Raw genomic sequence first — 15,653 nt, 5'->3', positions numbered from 1 at the left:
GATTAAGCTAATCAGGTAGATAATTAACTAGAAAGTCGGGGCACAACAAAATAATGTTTATAGAGCTGTTATCTTCCGAATAAACTCTTAAAGACCTAGTAATCTTTTACATCAATAGCAGTCCATATTTAATCGTCACCTTGTTTAGTCTCATCTGAAAGTTGTAAATTCTTGGTTATCTTCACGAACCCTGGCTAACAAGTTGAATCAGCAATACAAAATTTGGTTTAATTTAGCGGGCGGAGGGGGTAGCACTTCTTTAGTGAAAAAGAGTTCAAAGTTCATACCAAGTTGCCATGCTATATGCTCATGCTATATTCTGGCTGGTATAGTCGAAATTCATCCTTCCGACATGTAGGTCGTCACCTTCACATTGGAATTCGATGCTAATTTCGTTAGGTTCTCTAAGGTTGGCTTAGTTCTGTAGGTGGTCTTTGTCCTTTCAACGTGGGGACCTCAAGTCCACACGTCCTTGGAACAGCTTATTATCTGAGCCCTTTTAACGTAGGACTTTTAACGTCCTCGGAACAGAAAGTTACATTTTCGTCAAGGGCTTTATACAGGAGGGGAGAGAAGGGCGTGTTTCATAGTTTATAACCAATGTCTCTTCACATGAGCGGGGTCACTGAGTGAGCAGAGCTTTAACCTTATGAAAACCCAAATCTCTCATTTGGATGCTAAAATTACATTTTAGCATGGGCTGCTCTGCTAGCTCAAGCCAACATCTTAGGAAAGAGATGCCTGGGCTGCTCTGCTAGCTCAAGCCAACATCTTAGGAAAGAGATGCCTGGGCTGCTCTGCTAGCTCAAGCCAACATCTTAGGAAAGAGATGCCTGGGCTGCTCTGCTAGCTCAAGCCAACATCTTAGGAAAGAGATGCCTGGGCGGCTCTGCTAGCTCAAGCCAACATCTTAGGAAAGAGATGCCTGGGCTGCTCTGCTAGCTCAAGCCAACATCTTAGGAAAGAGATGCCTGGGCTGCTCTGTTAGCTCAAGCCAACATCTTAGGAAAGAGATGCCTGGGCTGCTCTGCTAGCTCAAGCCAACATCTTAGGAAAGAGATGCCTGGGCTGCTCTGCTAGCTAAAACCAACATCTTAGGAAAGAGATGCCTGGGCTGCTCTGCTAGCTCAAGCCAACATCTTAGCAAAGAGATGCCTGGGCTGCTCTGCTAGCTCAAGCCAACATCTTAGGAAAGAGATGCCTGGGCTGCTCTGCTAGCTCAAGCCAACATCTTAGGAAAGAGATGCCTGGGCTGCTCTGCTAGCTCAAGCCAACATCTTAGGAAAGAGATGCCTTGGCTGCTCTGCTAGCTCAAGCCAACATCTTAGGAAAGAGATGCCTGGGCTGCTCTGCTAGCTCAAGCCAACATCTTAGGAAAGAGATGCCTGGGCTGCTCTGCTAGCTCAAGCCAACATCTTAGGAAAGAGATGCCTGGGCTGCTCTGCTAGCTCAAACCAACATCTTAGGAAAAAGATGCCTGGGCTGCTCTGCTAGCTTAAACCAACCTCTGAAGAAAGAGATGCCTGTATGACTGGAATCTAAAAAGGGCAGTTATACCTTATTTAGGGACTTTGATAAATACCAGATTTACCTGCGAGGTTGTAACATAAACTTTCAGTGTGTTTTTCACATATGAGATTGTATACTTTACATGACCATTATATATTGAATGACTTTTATATACTGTACATGACTATTATATACTGTACATGACTACTATATTACTAGTATATACTATATGACTATTATATACTGTACATGACTACTATATGACCTGTATATACTGTACATTACTATTATATACTGTACATGACTACTATATGAGAATTATGAACTGTACATGACTACTATATGACTATTATATATTGTACATGACTACTATATGACCTGTATATACTGTACTGTGCAGTTAACTCTAATTAACTTATCCTCTGCAGCAGAAGTAACTCTGGATCTTCCTTTCCTATGGTGGTCCTCATGAGAGCCAGTTTCATCATAGTGCTTGATGGTTTTTGCTGCTGCACTTGAAGAAACTTTCAAAGTTCTTGAAATGTTCCGGATTGAGTGACCTTCATGTCTTAAAGTAATGATGGACTGTCATTTCTCTTTGCTTATTTGAGCTGTTCTTGCCATAATATGGATTTGGTCTTTTACCAAATAGTGTTATCTTCTGTATACCACCCATACCTTGTCACAACACAACCGATTGGCTCAAACGCATTGAGAAGAAAATAAATTCTACAAATGAACTTTTAAGAAGGCACACCTGTTAATTGAAATGCATTCCAGGTGACTACCTCATGAAGCTGTTTGAGAGAATGCCAAGAGTGTGAAAAGCTGTCATCAAGGTAAAGGGTGGCTACTTTGAAGAATCTCAAAGGTTTAACACTTTTTTGGTTACTACATGATTCCATATGTGTTATTTCATAGTTTTGATGTGTTCACTATTATTCTACAATGTAGAAAATAAAAAAAGAATGAAAAACCGTGGAATGAGTAGGTGTGTCCAAACTTTCGACTGGTACTGTACGTATATATTAATTACAAATGAAAAGCTGAAATGTTTTGAGTCAATAAGTATTCAACCCTTTTTCTATGGCAAGCCTAAATAACTTCAGGAGTTAACAAGTCACATAAGTTGCATGTTTAATTAACATGATTTTTGATTTACTACCTCATCTCTGTACTTCACACATACAATTATCTGTAAGGTCCCTCAGTCAAGCAGTGAATTTGGTAGAGAGGTTAACATGAAATTCTCTGGCAAGAGCTCTGGTGGACATTCCTGCAGTCAGCATGCCAATTGCATGCACCCTCAAAACTTGTGGCACAGCGTGTTCCAGTTCCCGCCAATGTCCAGCAACATCGCTCAGCCATTGTAGAGGAGTGGGACAACATTCCACAGGCCACAATCAACAGCCTGATCAACTCTATGCAAAGCAGATGTGTTGCTCTGCATGAGGAAAATGGTGGTCACACCAGATACTGACTGGTTTTCTGATCCACACATCTACCTGTTCTTTAAGATATCTATGACCAACAGATGCATATCTGAAATCCCACTCATGTGAAATCCATAGATTACTGCCTAATGAATTTATTTCAATTGACTGATTTCTTATGTGAACTGTAAATTGTTGCATGCTGCGTTTATATTTTTGTTCGGTATAGTTACTCCATAATACTAACCTAAATTATAGAGTGAAACCCAGGAAGCTAAAGTAAACTAAAGTAAAACTGCAAAAAATGTGGCAAAGAAATTACATTTATGTCCTGAATACAAAGGTTTATGTTGTATGCAAATGCAACACAACACATCACTGAGTACCGCTCTCCATATTTTCAAGCATGGTGTTGGCTGCATCATGTTATGGGTATGCTTGTAATCGTTAAGGGTTGGGGAGTTTTTCAGGATAAAAAAGGAACGGAATGGTGCTAAGCACAGGCAAAATCGTAGAGGAAAACCTGGTTCAGTCTGCTTTCCACTGGGAGATGAATTCACCTTTTAGCAGGACAATAATCTAAAACACAAGGGCAAATCTACACTGGAGTTGCTTACCAAGAAGACAGTGAATGTTCCTGAGTGGCCGAATTACAGTTTGGACTTAAATCTATTTGAAAACATATGGCAAGACCTGAAGATGGTTGTCTAGAAATGATCAACAACCAATTTGACAGAGCTTGTAAAACTTTGAAAAGAATAATGGGAAAATGTAGCACAATCCAGGTGTAGAAAGTTCTAGAGACTTACCCAGAAAGACTCACATCTGTAATTGCTGCCAAAGGTGTTCCTACAAATTATTGACTCAGGGGTGTGAATACTTATTTAAATGAGATTTTTCTATATTACATTTTCAAAAAATTTGCAGAAATCTCTAAGAACATGTTTTCACTTTGTGATTGTGGGGTATTGTGTGTAGATGGGTGAGATTTGTGATTGTGGGGTATTGTGTGTAGATCGGTGAGATTTGTGATTGTGGGGTATTGTGTGTAGATCGGTGAGATTTGTGATTGTGGGGTATTGTGTGTAGATGGGCGAGATTTGTTTTTTGAATACATTTTGAATTCAGGCTGAAACACAACAAAATGTGGAATAAGTCAAGGGGTATTAATGCTTTCTGAAGTAGACTGTACATGGGGTACCAGTACTGAGTCAAAGTGACAATAAAACATATTGTAGTGCATTTGGAAAGTGTTCAAACCCTTTGACTTTTTCCACATGTTGTTACGTTACAGCCTTATTCTAAAATTGATTACATCGTTTTTTCCCCTCATGAATCTAAACACAATACCCCATAATTACAAGGCAAAAACAGGTTTTTAGAAATTTGATCAAATCTATTAAAAATAAAAAACTTAAAAATCACATTTACATAGGTATTCAGACCCTTTACTCAGTACTTTGTTGAAGCACCTTTGGCAGGGATTACAACCTCGAGTCTTCTTGGGTATGATGCTACGAGCTTGCACTGTATATATATATACATATATATATATTTTATTTTGTCTTATTTTCTTTTGTATGTGACAGTGCAGTGGAAAGGAGACGAGGTGAGGATGCTACTTGTACACTATTTAAATGTACCCTATGAGTCCACAGCCTGTAACTACCAGGCCTTCTCCCACACAGAGCCAGAGCCAGGGACTGAGGTTGGTAGGAGAGACTGAATGAATGGTGATTCACAGCCAAACCACCGACTCTCAGTGACTGTGTCAATGGATTGATTCACTGGTTTCCATTTGACTCCCCAGGGGAACTGAGAGGGCTGTCATACTGCAATATAAAACCTCTACATCATATTATGGGATGATGTGTTCTTCTCTGAAATCAATAATTACATTATGATTCATTATTAAATTTCACCGTCATACTGATTCTATCTACATTTAATACTGTACACAGATCCCAATATAACCCTGATGTGAAACTGAATGAAAAGTACATTACAAGATAACATCTATTCCTACTTCTGAAACCAGGGCCCATATTCATAAACCGTCTCAGAGTAGGACTACTGATCTAAGATCAGTTCCACATTATTCATTATGATATTAAGGGAAAAACTGACCCTAGATCAGCACTCCTATTCTGAGATGCTTTGTGAATAAGTTGGCAACTGAGCTAACCTTCAAGTCTTGTCTTAATTTTCGGTCTGAAGTGAAACAAACTGCCACTGTATTGCAGTCAGGAAATGATGTGCCTTTTTACTTTCTGGCAGGTCTCATCTCAGCGGTGATGTCATAGCCTGTCCAATACAGAGGGAAGTATTAAACTGTGGTGTTACAGTTTAGAGGAGTTTAGCCATGTTCCTGTCACCTCTGACTAATGGTGTTGTGTACGAATAGTTACGTATAACTGTGGGTTCTGTCTTGCTGTTACTGGTGTTACTTCGGCTAATGTTTCTGACGTTCTTCCTGTGTTCGTATAACTAAGAGGGATTTGTTTGTTCCTTAGAAACAGTAGAGCTAGATTTAATCCATCCTACCTTACAAATGTTTATACGGAATCTTTGTTTAAGCATTTGCTAAATAGGAATCATTACGTGATCAATATGCAAATAGTGTTTATAAACGTATACAAATGTAGAGAGAAAAAAAAAACAGAAGGGCACCGACCGAATAAAACATATTCTGATCTGACTAAGCTATGATAAGTAGTGTATTTTCTCTTTCAGAGGACTTGCAGAAAAGGGAGCGACAGAAAAGAGAGAGAGCTGAGGTGGCGAGCCGGGCGGGTGATGATCAGAGGGGGACACCTCTCGTGTTAATCTCTGAGTAGCATCTGGTTGTGACATGGAAACGACTACCCCTGTAAGAAAGGCTTCCTGGCTACGGGGTATTGGTGGCTGAGCGGCATGGGGCTGTGCACTGTGGGTGGGAGGCGGAGGGATGTGTGTGTGGGGGGGGGGGGGACAGATGGTTCGCAGGGTACAATTTATTCTAAATACTGACCCATTTCTGGCCCATTCCCAGACAGCAGTCACAGCTATGCCGTGGAAATAACATGTCCTTGTCAAACAGAGATGAGAGGGGAAGGAACAGGTTGGGGAGGTGGGGAGGTGGGGAGGGTGTGGAGGTGGGGAGGTGGGGAGGGGAGGTGGGGAGGTGGGGAGCTGGGGAGGGTGTGGAAAGGGCCTCTGACAGCCTTCTTTTGCTTCTCTGCAGAAGACAGTATCTTTGTGAAGTGTGAAGAATTTGAGGTTGGATTTTGTGGCATTCTCACCTGTGGCTCCGAGGTGTTGTTGGTGTGCTAAAATGTCTCTGTAGCTTACTCCATGCTGTCTGTAGACTACTCCATGATGTCTGTAGACTACTCCATGCTGTCTGTAGACTACTCCATGCTGTCTGTAGACTACTCCATGATGTCTGTAGACTACTCCATGCTGTCTGTAGACTACTCCATGATGTCTGTAGACTACTCCATGCTGTCTGTAGACTACTCCATGCTGTCTGTAGACTACTCCATGCTGTCTGTAGACTACTCCATGCTGTCTGTAGACTACTCCATGCTGTCTGTAGACTACTCCATGCTGTCTGTAGACTACTCCATGCTGTCTGTAGACTACTCCATGCTGTCTGTACACTACTCCATGCTGTCTGTAGACTACTCCATGCTGTCTGTACACTACTCCATACTGTCTGTAGACTACTCCATGCTGTCTGTAGACTACTCCATGCTGTCCGTAGGTTACTCCATGTTGTCTGTAGACTACTCCATGCTGTCTGTAGGCTACTACACAATGTCTGTAGGCTACTACACAATGTCTGTAGACTACTCCATGCTGTCCGTAGGTTACTCCATGTTGTCTGTAGACTACTCCATGCTGTCCGTAGGCTACTACATGCTGTCTGTAGACTACTCCATGCTGTCCGTAGGCTACTACATGCTGCCTGTAGGCTACTACACAATGTCTGTAGACTACTCCATGCTGTCTGTAGGTTACTCCATGCTGTCTGTAGGTTACACCATGCTGTCTGTAGACTACTCCATGCTGTCTGTAGGTTACTCCATGCTGTCTGTAGCCTACTCCATGCTGTCTGTAGGCTACTCCATGCTGTCTGTAGGTTACACCATACTGTCTGTAGGTTACACCATGCTGTCTGTAGACTACTCCATGCTGTCTGTAGGTTACTCCATGCTGTCTGTAGGTTACTCCATGCTGTCTGTAGGTTACACAATGCTGTCTGTAGACTACTCCATGCTTTCTGTAGACTACTCCATACTGTCTGTAGTCTACTCCATGCTGTCTGTAGACGACTCCATGCTGTCTGTAGGCTACTCCATGCTGTCTGTAGGCTACTCCGTGCTGTCTGTAGACTACTCCATGCTGTCTGTAAACTATATCATGCTGTCTGTAGACTACTCCATGCTGTCTGTAGGTTGTTCCATGCTGTCTGTAGACTACTCCATGCTGTCTGTAGGTTATTCCATGCGGTCTTTAGGTTACACCATGCGGTATGTAGGTTACTTCATGCTGTCTGTAGGTTACTCCATGCTGTCTGTAGGTTACTCCATGCTGTCTGTAGGTTACTCCATGCTGTCTATAGGTTACTCCATGCTGTCTGTAGGTTGTTCCGTGCTGTCTGTAGACTACTCAATGCTGTCTGTAGGTTACACCATGCGGTCTGTAGGTTACACCATGCTGTCTGTAGGTTTCTCCATGCTGTCTGTAGGTTGTTCCATGATGTCTGTAGACTACTCCATGCGGTCTGTAGGTTACTCCATGCTGTCTGTAGGTTACTCCATGCTGTCTGTAGGTTACTCCATGCTGTCTGTAGGTTACTCCATACTGTCTGTAGGTTACTCCATGCTGTCTGTAGGTTACTCCATGCTGTCTGTAGGTTACTCCATGCTGTCTGTAGGTTACTCCATACTGTCTGTAGGTTACTCCATGCTGTCTGTAGGTTACTCCATGCTGTCTGTAGGTTACTCCATACTATCTGTAGGTTACTCCATGCTGTCTGTAGGTTACACCATGCGGTCTGTAGGTTACTCCATGCGGTCTTTAGGTTACTACATGCTGTCTGTAGGTTACTCCATGCTGTCTGTAGGTTACTCCATGCTGTCTGTAGGTTACTCCATGCTGTCTGTAGGTTACTCCATACTGTCTGTAGGTTACTCCATGCTGTCTGTAGGTTACACCATGCGGTCTGTAGGTTACTCCATGCGGTCTTTAGGTTACTCCATGCGGTCTGTATGTTACTCCATGCTGTCTGTAGACTACTCCATGCTGTCTGTAGACTACTCCATACTGTCTGTAGATAACTCCATGCTGTCTGTAGGTTACTCCATGCTGTCTGTAGACTACTCCATACTGTCTGTAGGCTACTCCATGGTGTCTGTAGGCTACTCCATGATGTCTGTAGACTACTCCATGCTGTCCGTAGGCTGCTACATGCTGTCTGTACACTACTCCATTATGTCTGTAGAATACTACACAATGTCTGTAGGCTACCACACAATGTCTGTAGACTACTCCATGCTGTCTGTAGGTTACTCCATGCTGTCTGTAGGTTACACCATACTGTCTGTAGGTTACACCATGCTGTCTGTAGACTACTCCATGCTGTCTGTAGGTTACTCCATGCTGTCTGTAGGCTGCTACATGCTGTCTGTAGACTACTCCATGCTGTCTGTAGGATACTCCATGCTGTCCGTAGGCTACTCCATGCTGTCTGTAGGCTACTACACAATGTCTGTAGACTACTCCATGCTGTCTGTAGACTCGTCCATGCTGTCTGTAGGTTACTCCATGCTGTCTGTAGACTACTCCATGCTGTCTGTAGGCTACTCCATGCTGTCTGTAGACTACATCATGCTGTTTGTAGGTTACTCCATGCTGTCTGTAGGCTACTCCATGCTGTCTGTAGGCTACTACATGCTGTCTGTAGGCTACTCCATGCTGTCTGTAGGTTACACAATACTGTCTGTAGGCTACTCCATGCTGTCTGTAGGTTACTCCATGCTGTCTGTAGACTACTCCATGCTGTCTGTAGACTACTCCATGCTTTCTGTAGACTACTTCATGCTGTTTGTAGGTTACTCCATGCTGTCTGTAGGTTACTACATGCTGTCTGTAGACTACTCCGTGCTGTCTGTAGGTTACTCCATGCTGTCTGTAGGTTACTCCATGCTGTCTGTAGGTTACTCCATGCTGTCTGTAGGTTACTCCATGCTGTCTGTGGACTACTCCATGCTGTCTGTGGACTACTCCATTTTGTCTGTAGGTTACTCCATGCTGTCTGTGGGTTACTCCATGCTGTCTGTAGGTTACTCCATGCTGTCTGTAGACTACTCCATGCTGTCTGTAGGTTACTCCATGCTGTCTGTAGGTCACTCCATGCTGTCTGTAGGTTACTCCATGCTGTCTGTAGGTTACTCCATGCTGTCTGTAGACTACTCCATGCTGTCTGTAGGTTACTCCATGCTGTCTGTAGGTCACTCCATGCTGTCTGTAGGTTACTCCATGCTGTCTGTAGGTCACTCCATGCTGTCTGTAGGTTACTCCATGCTGTCTGTAGTTTACTCCATGCTGTCTGTAGGTTACTCCATGCTGTCTGTAGGTTACTCCATTTTGTCTGTAAGTTACTCCATGCTGTCTGTAGACTACTCCATGCTGTCTGTAGGTTACTCCATGCTGTCTGTAGGCTACTCCATGCTGTCTGTAGGTTACTCCATGCTGTCTGTAGGTTACTCCATGCTGTCTGTAGCCTACTCCATGCTGTCTGTAGGTTACTCCATGCTGTCTGTAGGTTACTCCATGCTGTTTGTAGGTTACTCCATTTCGTCTGTAGGCTACTCCATGCTGTCTGTAGGTTACTCCATGCTGTCTGTAGGCTACTACATGCTGTCTGTAGGTTACTCCATGCGGTCTGTAGGTTACTCCATGCTGTCTGTAGGTTACTCCATGCTGTCAGTAGGTTACTCCATGCTGTCTGTAGGTTACTCAATGCTGTCTGTAGGTTACTCCATGCTGTCTGTAGGTTACTCCATGCTGTCTGTAGTCTACTCCATGCTGTCTGTAGGTTACTCCACGCTGTCTGTAGGCTACTACATGCTGTCTGTAGACTACTCCATGCTGTCTGTAGGTTACTCCATTTCGTCTGTAGTTTACTCCATGCTGTCTGTAGGTTACTCCATGCTGTCTGTAGGTTACTCCATGCTGTCTGTAGGCTACTACATGCTGTCTGTAGACTACTCCATGCTGTCTGTAGGTTACTCCATGCTGTCTGTAGGCTACTACATGCTGTCTGTGGACTACTCCATGCTGTCTGTAGGTTATTCCATGCTGTCTGTAGGTTACTCCATGCTGTCTGTAGTTTACTCCATGCTGTCTGTAGGTTACTCCATGCTGTCTGTAGGTTACTCCATTTTGTCTGTAAGTTACTCCATGCTGTCTGTAGACTACTCCATGCTGTCTGTAGGTTACTCCATGCTGTCTGTAGGCTACTCCATGCTGTCTGTAGGTTACTCCATGCTGTCTGTAGGTTACTCCATGCTGTCTGTAGCCTACTCCATGCTGTCTGTAGGTTACTCCATGCTCTCTGTAGGTTACTCCATGCTGTTTGTAGGTTACTCCATTTCGTCTGTAGGCTACTCCATGCTGTCTGTAGGTTACTCCATGCTGTCTGTAGGCTACTACATGCTGTCTGTAGGTTACTCCATGCTGTCTGTAGGTTACTCCATGCTGTCTGTAGGTTACTCCATGCTGTCAGTAGGTTACTCCATGCTGTCTGTAGGTTACTCAATGCTGTCTGTAGGTTACTCCATGCTGTCTGTAGGTTACTCCATGCTGTCTGTAGTTTACTCCATGCTGTCTGTAGGTTACTCCACGCTGTCTGTAGGCTACTACATGCTGTCTGTAGACTACTCCATGCTGTCTGTAGGTTACTCCATTTCGTCTGTAGTTTACTCCATGCTGTCTGTAGGTTACTCCATGCTGTCTGTAGGTTACTCCATTCTGTCTGTAGGCTACTACATGCTGTCTGTAGACTACTCCATGCTGTCTGTAGGTTACTCCATGCTGTCTGTAGGCTACTACATGCTGTCTGTGGACTACTCCATGCTGTCTGTAGGTTATTCCATGCTGTCTGTAGGTTACTCCATTTCGTCTATAGGTTACTCCATGCTGTCTGTAGGTTACTCCATGCTGTCTGTAGGTTACTCCATGCTGTCTTTAGGTTACTCCATGCTGTCTGTAGGTTACTCCATTTCGTCTATAGGTTACTCCATGCTGTCTGTAGGCTACTACATGCTGTCTGTAGACTACTCCATGCTGTCTGTAGGTTACACAATACTGTCGTTAGGCTACTCCATGCTGTCTGTAGGTTACTCCATGCTGTCTGTAGACTACTCCATGCTGTCTGTAGACTACTCCATGCTTTCTGTAGACTACTTCATGCTGTTTTGTAGGTTACTCCATGCTGTCTGTAGACTACTCCATGCTGTCTGTAGACTACTCCATGCTTTCTGTAGACCACTTCGTGCTGTCTGTAGGTTACTCCATGCTGTCTGTAGACTACTCCATGCTGTCTGTAGGTTATTCCATGCTGTCTGTAGGTTACTCCATGCTGTCTGTAGGTTACTCCATGCTGTCTGTAGGTTACTCCATTATGTCTATGGGTTACTTCATGCTGTCTGTAGGTTAATCCATGCTGTCTGTGGACTACTCCATTTTGTCTGTAGGTTACTCCATGCTGTCTGTAGTTTACTCCATGCTGTCTGTAGTTTACTCCATGATGTCTGTAGTTTACTCCATGCTGTCTGTAGGTTACTTCATGCTGTCTGTGGACTACTCCATTTTGTCTGTAGGTTACTCCATGCTGTCTGTAGTTTACTCCATGCTGTCTGTAGGTTACTCCATTTCGTCTGTAGGTTACTTCATGCTGTCTGTAGGTTACTCCATGCTGTCTGTGGACTACTCCATTTTGTCTGTAGGTTACTCCATGCTGTCTGTAGTTTACTCCATGCTGTCTGTAGGTTACTCCATGCTGTCTGTAGGTTACTCCATGCTGTCTGTAGGTTACTCCATGCTGTCTGTAGGTTACTCCATTCCGTCTGTAGGTTACTCCATGCTGTCTGTAGGTTACTCCATGCTGTCTGTAGGTTACTCCATTTTGTCTGTAGGTTACTCCATGCTGTCTGTAGGTTACTCCATGCTGTCTGTAGGTTACTCCATGCTGTCTGTAGGTTACTCCATTTTGTCTGTAGGTTACTCCATGCTGTCTGTAGGTTACTCCATGCTGTCTGTAGACTACTCCATGCTGTCTGTAGGTTACTCCATGCTGTCTGTAGGTTACTCCATGCTGTCTGTAGGTTACTCCATTTTGTCTGTAGGTTACTCCATGCTGTCTGTAGGTTACTCCATGCTGTCTGTAGGCTACTACATGCTGTCTGTAGACTACTCCATGCTGTCTGTAGGTTACTCCATTTCGTCTGTAGTTTACTCCATGCTGTCTGTAGGTTACTCCATGCTGTCTGTAGGTTACTCCATGCTGTCTGTAGGCTACTACATGCTGTCTGTAGACTACTCCATGCTGTCTGTAGGTTACTCCATGCTGTCTGTAGGCTACTACATGCTGTCTGTGGACTACTCCATGCTGTCTGTAGGTTATTCCATGCTGTCTGTAGGTTACTCCATTTCGTCTATAGGTTACTCCATGCTGTCTGTAGGTTACTCCATGCTGTCTGTAGGTTACTCCATGCTGTCTGTAGGTTACTCCATGCTGTCTGTAGGTTACTCCATTTCGTCTATAGGTTACTCCATGCTGTCTGTAGGCTACTACATGCTGTCTGTAGACTACTCCATGCTGTCTGTAGGTTACACAATACTGTCGTTAGGCTACTCCATGCTGTCTGTAGGTTACTCCATGCTGTCTGTAGACTACTCCATGCTGTCTGTAGACTACTCCATGCTTTCTGTAGACTACTTCATGCTGTTTGTAGGTTACTCCATGCTGTCTGTAGACTACTCCATGCTGTCTGTAGACTACTCCATGCTTTCTGTAGACTACTTCGTGCTGTCTGTAGGTTACTCCATGCTGTCTGTAGGCTACTCCATGCTGTCTGTAGGTTATTCCATGCTGTCTGTAGGTTACTCCATGCTGTCTGTAGGTTACTCCATGCTGTCTGTAGGTTACTCCATTATGTCTATGGGTTACTTCATGCTGTCTGTAGGTTACTCCATGCTGTCTGTGGACTACTCCATTTTGTCTGTAGGTTACTCCATGCTGTCTGTAGTTTACTCCATGCTGTCTGTAGTTTACTCCATGCTGTCTGTAGTTTACTCCATGCTGTCTGTAGGTTACTTCATGCTGTCTGTGGACTACTCCATTTTGTCTGTAGGTTACTCCATGCTGTCTGTAGTTTACTCCATGCTGTCTGTAGGTTACTCCATGCTGTCTGTAGGTTACTTCATGCTGTCTGTAGGTTACTCCATGCTGTCTGTGGACTACTCCATTTTGTCTGTAGGTTACTCCATGCTGTCTGTAGTTTACTCCATGCTGTCTGTAGGTTACTCCATGCTGTCTGTAGGTTACTCCATGCTGTCTGTAGGTTACTCCATGCTGTCTGTAGGTTACTCCATTCCGTCTGTAGGTTACTCCATGCTGTCTGTAGGTTACTCCATGCTGTCTGTAGGTTACTCCATTTTGTCTGTAGGTTACTCCATGCTGTCTGTAGGTTACTCCATGCTGTCTGTAGGTTACTCCATGCTGTCTGTAGGTTACTCCATTTTGTCTGTAGGTTACTCCATGCTGTCTGTAGGTTACTCCATGCTGTCTGTAGACTACTCCATGCTGTCTGTAGGTTACTCCATGCTGTCTGTAGGTTACTCCATGCTGTCTGTAGGTTACTCCATTTTGTCTGTAGGTTACTCCATGCTGTCTGTAGGTTACTCCATGCTGTCTGTAGGTTACTCCATGCTGTCTGTAGACTACTCCATGCTGTCTGTAGGTTACTCCATGCTGTCTGTAGGTTACTCCATGCTGTCTGTAGGTTACTCCATGCTTTCTGTAGATTACTCCATGCTGTCTGTAGGTTACTCCATGCTGTCTGTAGGTTACTCCATGCTGTCTGTAGGTTACTCCATGCTGTCTGTAGGTTACTCCATGCTGTCTGTGGGTTACTCCATGCTGTCTGTAGGTTACTCCATGCTGTCTGTGGGCTACTACATGCTGTCTGTAGGCTATTACATGTTGTTTGATGGTTCTATCCTTGGTATCCTGACAACCTCTTTACTCTACGCTCTCGCAATATTCCCAATTAACCGCTTACTGCTAATCTACCCAATTTTCATCTGAATTTTGCATGACGTCATACGGAAGGACTGGCTGGATGTGTGTGTGTGTGTGTGTGTGTGTGTGTGTGTGTGTGTGTGTGTGTGTGTGTATGTGTGTGTGTGTGTGTGTGTGTGTGTGTGTGTGTGTGTGTGTGTGTGTGTGTGTGTGTGTGTGTGTGTGTGTGTGTGTATGTACGCAAGTGCGTTACTTCATACATGAAGCTAGAATGTTCAAATATTTACCATACTGAGCACTGAGCAAGGTGCAGTGGTTACATACATGAACGCTAAGCAGTGGTCGGTCTGTAATGACTGAAAACAAGATCATGAACCCTACTAACCCTATAACAAACTCAGTGATCTCTATATATCAGTTATTCCTACAGTTTCGTCCTGGTCACTGACGTGTCATTCTCTACCTGGGCTTGGGCATTCTCTATCTGTCTGAACTGGCCGTGTAGAAAAAGGGGAAGATTTACTGTGACATAAAAGCTCCAGCTGAGGTCGACCCCCTGGTTTCACTGCCTCACCCTAACCCCACCATCAGGTCCATCGCTGAGAGGGAGGAGAAGAGATTGAGAGGGGGAGAGGAGGAGAGGGGGAGAGGAGGAGAGGGGGGAGAGGGGGAGAGGAGGAGAGGGGGGAGATGGGGAGGAGGGGGAGAGGAGGAGAGGAGGAGAGGAGGAGAGGGGGGAGAGGGGGAGAGGAGGAGAGGGGGGAGAGGAGGAGAGAAGGAAAGGGGGAGAGGGGGGGGGGAGAGGAGGAGAGGGGGAGAGGAGGAGAGGAGGAGAGGGGGGAGAGGGGGGAGAGGGGGAGAGGGGGCAGAGGAGGAGAGGGGGGGAGAGGGGGAGAGGAGGAGGGGGGAGAGAGGGAGGAGAGGGAGGAGAGGGGGGAGAGGGGGAGAGGAGGAGAGGAGGAGAAGGGGAGAGAACACAAAACCAGTCAAAGGTGTTACTGTAGAGCAGTCCTTTAGAGAGAGAGAGAGAGAGGGAAAAGGAGAGATGGGTGAGAGAAGGAGAGAGTGAGAGAGAGGGGGCAGAGAGAGGGTTAGAGAAAGGGCTCTTTGATGTCCCTCTGGCCCTCAGGTGATTCTCCCTCCCCTTAATTAGGGTTCCTGGGAGCTACTTTCCTCGGTGCCAGGCCCCAGCCGGATCCTACACTACCCTAGCCGCCATCTGGCCCGCTCTGCTACTAAAAACACTCTCTGTTCTGCTACACACTAAACACTTAATCTCAGTTACGCACTCCATCTCTCTATCTATACACAAAAGCACATAGTGTCACATTGACATACTTACCTAAACCTATAGTAAGCACAACTTACAGAACTATAATTTTATTTTTCCTTTATTTAACTAGGCAAGTCAGTTAAGA

The 15,653-nt window shown here is 44.7% G+C and overlaps 1 protein-coding gene across 2 annotated transcripts in view; it reads right to left on the bottom strand.

Annotated features, from left to right (window-relative positions):
- Positions 1-15,653, bottom strand: part of LOC139537741 (chondroitin sulfate N-acetylgalactosaminyltransferase 1-like) — a 54,179-nt gene that overhangs the window by 33,968 nt on the left and 4,558 nt on the right. The window lies entirely within an intron of this gene.

The sequence above is a fragment of the Salvelinus alpinus genome, chromosome 1 (genome assembly GCF_045679555.1).
Source record: "Salvelinus alpinus chromosome 1, SLU_Salpinus.1, whole genome shotgun sequence".
Classification (NCBI taxonomy): Eukaryota; Metazoa; Chordata; class Actinopteri; order Salmoniformes; family Salmonidae; genus Salvelinus; species Salvelinus alpinus.
This window is presented reverse-complemented; position numbering and strand designations above follow the sequence as displayed.